The sequence below is a fragment of the Panthera leo genome, chromosome B2 (assembly GCF_018350215.1).
Source record: "Panthera leo isolate Ple1 chromosome B2, P.leo_Ple1_pat1.1, whole genome shotgun sequence".
NCBI lineage: Eukaryota > Metazoa > Chordata > Mammalia > Carnivora > Felidae > Panthera > Panthera leo.
This window is the reverse complement of record NC_056683.1, coordinates 32,201,728-32,210,858: the sequence shown is the minus strand read 5'-3', so window position 1 is coordinate 32,210,858 and position 9,131 is coordinate 32,201,728.

Sequence of the window (9,131 nt, the reverse complement as noted above, 5' to 3'; positions counted from 1 at the left end):
TCCCTCTATGCCTCTATCAATGCATTTGATCTTCAAGTGGCCCTAGGGAAGGGGCACTGCTATCATGTCCACCTAAAAGGCGAGGAAACCAAGGCCCAAGGCCTTTTCCAGAACTCTCCATCTTCCCAATGTCTGTTCATCCTTCAGGGCTCAGCTTAAGTGTCCCCCTCCCCAACAGGTCACACCAAGGACCTCTGCTCTCCGCGCGGCAGTCAATGCACAAGGACCACCACCAGGCTCTCCAGGGCAACCTGCCACCTCCTAGCTCTCCACCTTGAATAGACAACTTCCCTAAACCTCAGTTCCCCTATCTGTCAAGTGGGGATAATGAAGTACCAACCATAGGGGATGGTGGTGAGCATTCACCAAGATGACAGACATCTCTGATGTACCCTTGACTCATGTCCAAGGCCCCAGCTTCCTGCAGCTCTGAGCTCTGGTAACAGGCTCTCTTGTCTTCATCCAGCTCCAGACTTGCTCGGCCAACAGAAGGGGGATCAGGAGGTTGGGTCTTGGAGACATGGAGTGCCGAGGGCTGAGGGCAGGGCCCAGCTGAGGCAGGCACCAAGGATACCCTGGCCCTGGCCATATAGGGACCAGGGTGGAGGGGACACCCAGCAGCTCATCTGTCAGGTGCTTGGTTGGTCATGGCCATGAGGTTAAGCCAAGTAGTTCCTATTTACCTCTTGGGGCCAGAGGGAGGGGGTGCCATCCTGTCTCAGCTTCCCCAGTGCATTCTGAGAGCCCAGGGAGTTACCTCCTGGCTTTGGGTCTAGTGGAGGAGGAGCTCAGTCTGGGTGACAAGGTGGGAAGGGGACTAAGAGAAGGATCAGGAACAATTTAAGGGTAACGTTTGGATTACTATTGCTGCGTAACAAATTATCCTAAACTTCGTAGCATGAAAAAACCACCACTTTATTTTGCTCAGAGTTTTATGAGTCGGGAATTTGGGAAAGGCCTGCTAGGCAGCTCTCACTTAGGGTCTCATATGATTGCTATCAGATGTTGGCTGGGGCTGGAGGCATCTGAAAGGCTCAGCTGGGCTGGCTGAGCAGGACAGTTCCCTCCCATGGCTGGGAGCTCAGCTGGGGCTGTGGATGAGGCTACTGCCATGTGGCCTCTCCAGCCACATTGGCAGTCTTAGGGTGGTCTGACTTCTCACATGGGTTCTGGCTTATCCCAGAGCAACTGTCCTAAGAGAAGCAGGAGGAACCTAGGTGGCCTTTTATAACGTAGCTCCCACAGTCACAGAGCAGCACTTCCACTGTGTTTTATTGGGGGAAGCAGCCACAGCCCTCCCAGATTCAAAGGGAGAAGGACATAGGTCCCACCACTCCCTGGGAAGAGTGCCAAAGGACGTTGGGACCATGCCTTTTTTTTTTTTTTTTTTTTTGAGAGAGAGAGAGAGAGCATGCATGCAAGTGTAAGCAATGAAGGGGCAGAGAGGGAGACAGAGGATCCAGAGTGGGTTCCAAGCTGATAGCAAAGAGTCCGATGCAGGGTTCAAACCCACGAACTGTGAGATCACGACCTGAGCCGAAGCCAGCTGCTTAACCAGCTGAGCTACCCAAGTGCCCCTATTTATTTTTTAATTTAAATTTTAGTTAACATACAGTGCAATATTGGTTTCAGGAGTAGACTCCAGTGATTCATCACTTACATGCAACACCCAGTGCTCATCACAAGTGTCCTCCTTAGTACCCATCACCCATCTCGTCCTTCTCCCACCTACCTACCTCCCTCCCTCTGTCAACCCTGCGTTTGTTGTCTATCTTTAAGAGCCTCCACTTCTCTCCGCCTTCCCATGTATTCATCTGTTTTGTTTCTTAAAGGGACCATGCTTTTAAACTACTAGAGGTAACATCTCAGAATGGGTCCTCTCCCTGTGCTAACTGGGACCTCACAGGTTATAGGCCCTGAGGGATAGCAAGAGACCTTAGGCCAGCACCCATCCTACAGATTTGAAGACTGGGGTCCTGGGAGTGCAGAGCTTGGCTCTCAGCATGTGCCTTGGTCCCATCCTGCCTGTCTCTGACAGTGAAGGTCAATGAGTGCTCAGGTCCTGAGGCCCAGGCCCAGTCAGGGATTTGGAGAGGCTTGTGGGGGAATGTGTATGTCCAAGGGGTATGTAAGTGTGTGCATGTGTGTGTACAAGCACTGGCATGTGTGGATGAACAGGGGAGGATCACTCCACCTACTTACTATTGTGCCTTGTTAGCAAACTCCCCTCTTCTAGGGACCCAGATTTTGCAGTGCAGTGGAAAAGGTGAGGCAGGACCATAGGGAGGAAAGGGCTTCAGGAGGAAGGGGCCAAGTCAAGAGAGTGTGCTGGGCAAGAAAGAGGCCTGTGGGGGTCAGAGGGGCTAGGACTCTGGTCCTGGGGTCTCGGGGTTCAGGGCTCCCAAGAAGCTGACAACAGCTAATCATCAGAAACCCTTGACAGTTTCCTGGCAGCACAGGGGAGCACCTGCTGGGAGAGGGTGGAGACTTGAGGGATCAGGGAGGCCTGGAGAAGCCTATGGTCCTCAGCCCCCACCCTGAGGCCAAGAGGTGAGACACCTCTTCAGTACCCTGCCTGTCCCCAAAGCTGCTCTAGGCCTCCAGTAGCCCATACCACAGTAGCCCAAGGCGAAGCAGCCAAGGCAGACCAGTGTCCCAGTGTGTGGCAGCCTGTCACCCAGTCTCTTTCATTGCCTCCAGGGCAGGGACTTGTCCACAGCCAGACTCCCGACAGGCTCTCAACAGACTTTTGTTGATTGAATGGGGAGTGGGTGCATGCTGGAGTTGGTGTGGGGCTGGGGTCTGCCCTGGCCCCTGGCCCTTGCTCCTTGGCTCAGCCTCCAGGCAGGGTGGCTGCTGCGGCCGCTCCCTAGCCCACTCCAGAGACCCACCCAGGTCCTCAGCCACTTCCCAGGCGGCAGACATGTTCGGCCCTACAGGCCTCTGGAAGGAGGCAGCTTATCAGAGAGGAAAGGACACTTTGTTCAGGCCTGGCCATCTGCCTGGGCTGGGGGCGCCTTGTTCAGGCCTGGCAGGCAGAGCAAGGCACTCCCTGTAGTCAGATCCCAGCAAACAGATGGGGATGGAAGGCCTGGAGAGGGCAGATTCACAAGGCTCTGTGCCCCAGGCCATGCCAGGACCTCGGGCCCCTCTCAGAGGTCCACTCAGGCCCTCCCCTCCCCTCTGCAATTCTACCTTCTCTCCATTTGTCTCCTACCTCTCTGACTCCTGATTACATTTTTCACTTACTCGCTCCATTCGTTCATTTAAGCAACATTTAAGGACGATTTGGAAGGTGCTAGTAAGGTTCTAGACCCTGGGGACATGGCAGCCAGCAAAACAGGCAACCATGCCTCATGAAGCTTACATCCCAGTTGAGAGACAATAAGCACAAAGATAAATGAAATATGTGATATGTTAGATGATGAAGATGCTCTGAAGAAAATAAAGCAGGGCAGGAGCACAGGGAGAGAGCCAGGTGCCGGGGATGAAGGGGAACAGATGATTTTTTTTTCAACATATGGTGGTTAAGAAATATCCCTCCCTCCCTCCCCCTGGGGCACCTGGGTGGCTTAGTCGGTTGGGTGACCAACTTTGGCCCAGGTCATGATCTCACAGTTCATGAGCTCGAGCCCCGTGTCAGGCTCTGTGCTGACAGCTCAGAGCCTGGCGCCTGCTTCAGATTCTGCGTCTCCACCTTTCTCTGCCCCTCCCATGCTCATGCTCCGTCTCTCTCTGTCTCTCAATAATAAATAAAATGTTTAAAAAAAAATTTTTTTTAAAAGAAATATCCCCTGAGAAGGTGACAGCTACGCAAAGACCTCAAGGATGTAAGGAAGTTCCTCACCTAAATTCCTTGAGGCAGGTCCTCCAAGGCATCGGGAATAGCAAATGCAAAGGCCCTGAAGCCAGAGCGGGATGATTTTGCGCAAGGCACAGCAAAGAGACCAGTGAGTCCCGAGCACATAGGGCAAGGAGGGCAGCAGGAGATGGGGTCAGAGACCGACAGACAGCCGGATGAGGAGGGGCCTTATAGGCCTGGGGAAAGGACTCTGGCTCACACTCAGGTGATGGTGAGCCAGTGCAGGGCTCCGTACAGAGGATTTACCTTTCAAAATAACAATAGCTCATGCTACATAGTGTCTAATATGTATCAGCCACTTTTCTAAACACCAAACGTGTATTAGCCCATTTAATCCTAATAACCTTTATTAAAGATGAGGAAACTGACCAGAGAGAGTTCTCCACGCACTAGATGTTAGTAGCACCCTCCTCCAACTGGTGACAAACCAAAAACGTCTCTGGACATTGCCAAATGGTTCCTGGCAGACAGCATTGCCCCCAACCCAGAACGACTACCCAAGTGTCCTCCTGTCCACCCCATCTGCCACTGTCCCAGCTCAGGCCCACACCCCTCTCACTATGACGATTGTGACAGCTTCCTAATTGGCCAGGCGGTCCCCTGTCCTCTCCACTCCATCCCCCACGGTGCATCTTGCCATACCACTCTCCCAGCTTTCAGCGATCTATGAATCCCAGTGCCCTGAGGATAAACGCCAAGCCATTTAGGATGGTATTCATGGTCCTATATAATCTGGCTCCTGCCTATCTCTCTGGCAATACCCTTGAACCCTCTCTTCCCACCGGCCCCCACCATTCAGTCTAGCAGCGTGTGTTGAGCCTACTGTGTGCCAGCCACCATGGTGGGCACTGCTGACAGGGAGACCAGACCCCTGCCTTCACTGTATATGTGTCCAGGGTTGGGGAGAGCAGGTGAACTCGCGGGTCCTGTTTGTCCCTGGCCAGGGAGATGTGAGCGCTCCAGGAGAAGAGGTGTTGGAGCTGAGCTGTACAGGATGGGCAGGAGTTGTCAAGAGGAAGCAGAGAAGACCCAGCAGTGGTGGGGCAGAAGCTTTGAGAGGATGGGGAAGATGTGTCTGTGATGTGGGGCCCCAGGAAAGGCCCTGAGAGAGCCAGTGTGAGGAGGGATGGATGGCGAGGAACAAAGGACTAAGCATGAACAGGTGGACCAAACAAGGAGGCCCAGGAGAGCAGTCCAGGGTGGTTCCGGGAGGTGGAAAGCAGGGTTGTGGTGCAGGCTGAACACCTTCCCCTCACCACAGGGTTCTCCTGGCAGGCATGCCCTTCCCCTCTTTATCTAATTTCGCCTCCTCTTGCAAGCCCAAATCACAAATGGTTGCCGCCTCCTTGAAGCCTTCTGTATTCCTCCCTGCTGGAATTACGATCTCCCTCCTCTGTGCTCTCCAAACCTGGTATTATAGGAATATTATCATCTGATTTTATGGCAGGGGTCCGATGTTACCCCACACTTCCGACTGTGAATTTCATGTAGGCAGGGAGGTGTCTTTTTTCTTCTTAAGTTTCTCCAAGATATAGTCCTTTACCTATTAATTATGCATCTTCTTTACAGTGATTTGTTTTTATATTTATTTTTGAGACAGAGAGGGAGAGAGAGAGAGCGCGAGCGAGCGAGAGCACACGAGTGGGGGAGGGGCAGAGAGAAAGGGGAGACAAGAGGATCCCAAGCGGCTCTGCGCTGACAGCAGAGAGCCCCCTTGCGGGGCTCGAACTCCCAAGCCGTGAGATCAAGCCCTGAGCCAAAGAGGGACGCTCAACCGACTGAGGCACCGAGGCGCCCCAGGGAGGTGTCTTTTATCCTTGGTCTCCAGATGAATTAAATCAAAACTGCCTTCAGCAGAGGTAGCCCGGACAGGCCTCGAGGCCTCAGGGAGCGGAAACACCCTGCGGTTCAGTGGCTCCCGCGCTGGCCCAGGTGCGCACGGTCGGCGCGCCGCGGGGCCTCCGGAAGGCAGGGGTATCGTGGCCGGGCTGCATTTGCCGCGCCTCGGTGCGCGAACGCGCGGCCCGCGCCAACGGACTCCTCCCGCCCTAGCGCTGCAATCGCCCACACGTGACTGGGGCCGCCTCCGTGCCTTCCGCAGGCCCTTCCCGGATCCTTGCCCGGGCCGCCCCTCTCCGCCCTCTGGGGCGGGGCTGGGAGGTGCCACCGCGGGAGCCACTGGCTGAGCACTGCACGGAGGTGCGGGCCAGGGGGCGCTCCCTGGTGAGAAAGATCCCCCCACACACACACCCCCACCCCCAGCGACGCCCAGGACCCTTGTAATAATTACAGCAGCCGGTGAGGCCACCTGCCTCACGACCTAAGTGGCCTCCCAGCTTCAGTCCCTGCCCCCTATAGTCTCTTCCCCCCTCAGCAGCCAAGGAAGACTTTTAAAAACTGTAAACCACATTGGGGCACCTGGGTGGCTCAGTTGGTTAAGCGGGGGACTTCAGCCCAGGTCATGATCTCATGGTTTGTGGGTTCAAGCCCGGAGTCGGGCTCTGTGCTGACAGCTCAGAGCCTGGAGCCTGCTTCGGATTCTGTATCTCCTTCAATCTCTGCTCCTCCCTCTCCATCGCTCACGCTCTGTCTCTCTGTGTCTCTCAAAACTGAATAAATGTTAAAAAATAAATTATAGGGGCGCCTGGGTGGCTCAGTTGGTTGAGCGTCCGACTTCAGCTCAGGTCATGATCTCACAGCTCATGGGTTCGAGCCCCGCATCGGGCTCTTTGCTGACAGCTCGGAGCCTGGAGCCTGCTTTGGATTCTGTGTCTTCCTCTCTCTCTGCCCCTTAAGCCACTCGCATTATGTCTCTGTCTCTCTCAAAAATAAATAAACGTTAAAAAATAAATAAAAATAAATAAATTATAAACTGTAAACCATATCATGTCACTCCTTGCTCTGACCAAATAAGCCCTAAAAACCCAGATGGGCAAAATACTTCCTTAACTCCTGACCTCACCTCTTACTCCCCCTCCCACTCACTCCTCTCAGGCTCAGCCACAAGGGTCACCTGTGCCTGCTCCTGCCTCAGGGCACTTGCACTTGCTGTTCCCCCTGCTGTAATGCCCTTTCCCCACCCCCACCCCCCCATGGCTCCCTCTTCCTCACTTCCTCCTGGCCCCTGCTTCTACGTGATCCCCTCAGAACTGCCTTTCCCATCCCAACACTCTTATCTAAAACAGCATCCCATTCCCCAGCTCCCAGGGTCATCTTTCTTCACAGTACTTGTCGCTCCCTAATGTGTTATCTGTTTATTGTCTCTCCTACTAGCAATATAATAAATGCTCAAAAAAAAAAAAAAAAAAGGTTTTGTACATCTTGTTCTGTGCTCTATTCCCCAGTGCCTACAATAGGAATGGGATGTAGTAGAAGCTTAATAAATATTTGTTCTGTGCCAAATAGCACTTCATTCGGCCCACAAGAGAAGCCCTGTGATTTGCCCATTGCGCAAATTGGAAACTGAGATTCAGAGGGGTATGGGACCTGTCACGTGAGCTTGCCAGCGCTGGAGTTGGGGCTCCAGGCTCCAACCCAGTGAGTCTCTCTTCTCTGCCTCTCTGTTCTCCATTTCATTTCCCACCTGGAAAAGAATACAGGTGGTTTCACCCTTCTCTTGTCCCAGGATAGGCAAGACTGACAACCAGTGACTCAGAGCCCAAGGCAGCATTCTCCTCAAAGGACCTGCCCAGGAGCCCACAGGGAGAGAGGCCCCCCCCTCCCCAGCTCCCCAGGAAGGCAGGCCCAGCTTGACCTGACCACTTTTCCCTGGGACCATCTGTTAACCTTCTCCCCCAGTTACCTCCTCTCCCCTTCTTTTCAGCCACCTGTGGGCCCCCAAAATACCCTCAGAATAATCTGGGGGCTGCTTTTCTTACCTTTATCCCCCCAGAGATACAGCGAGATAGAGACAGTGACACAGAAAGAAAGCGTGGTGGGGGAGTGGCGGAGCACAAGTCAGAGATACACATGCAGAGACAGGAGAGAGACAGGAGAAGATGGGAAAGATGAGAAACCCAAAAGAGCAGAGACCTGACAAGTTCCAAAATAATGGCTCCACTCAAACCCGCAGGCCAACCCAGGGCCACTGCCAACCCAACAGGGCCTTTTGAGTGAATTAGAGAGATGCACCCTGGTCGAGTTCCAGAGCCCTCTGGCCCTTGAGCCAAGCAGACTGGTACAGGGCCCAACCCACAGAGCAGTGCAGAGCAGCCCTCCCTTGCCGTCTGCCCAAGGAGGGAAGGCAAATTTCAATGACACCGGGTCCTCAGGTTTGACCCGCAGATGCGTCCATACAGTGGTCCCTGGAAGCCTCTCAGACACTTCAGGATCTCTCCCCGTGGGCCATAAGCCTGAACCCAGCCCTCTGCACTTCCCCACTGGCCCTTCCCTAACAGCAGGTCCTTGGGCCATGTCACCCCTGCCTAAACCAGTCCCACCCACAGAAACCAGCCCAGGACTCCCAGGGGCCAGGACAAGGCCCTCATGCCTGTGCCAGTGCACAGACCCTCTTCTTGCTCGCATAGGCCACCTCCTAGCTTCATAGACCTTCTTCTCTGTAGTTCATAGGAATTTCGCCCCTGCCCCGGGGGGTGGGGGCATGACCCTCCCTCAGCAGAAATGGCAAGAGAGAAGCAGAGAGGGGAGCCATCACCTAAGAGTCTCCCATACTAAATCAAGATTCCTGCCGCCTCAATCCCCGGCAGCCATATCCTTGTGGGGACTGAGAAGGAAATGCTCCCTCCCCAGGAGCACAGGTGACCTATGAGTGGACACTTGGCTCACACAGGCAGCTAAGGAGCCTGAGCTGCCAGTGGGGACCCAGCCTACCCCAACCGAATGTGGGGCTGCCTGTGTACTCCACTGGCTGGCCCTACCCACAGGGCAACGGGGGAGGGCAGGAGCTCTGTCCTGCAGTGCTCTGGGCCCTGGGATTCCCCACTCAAGCCTGGGCATGGCCTGGAACAAGGTCATGGCCTGTTAGGATGGGGGAGGGAGAGGAAATATCCTCTCCGTGGGGTCCGTGAGGAGTGCTACATCTGTGCCGGGGGGAGATTGGGGGTCCAGGTGGAACCAGGGGACCCCCACAGGCCACTGTCTAAGGCCCCCACCCTTCCCCATAGCCAAGACTCTGGAGGAAATAATTAGGGCATAGGTGAGTCATAGGGTCACAAGGCTGCTTCCTGGCTGACTCAGGGGCAGTCAGATGGGCTTTTCCACCAGGATCTTCCCCAGCCCAGAGCCTGAGTCAAGGATTCCAGGTGAGCAA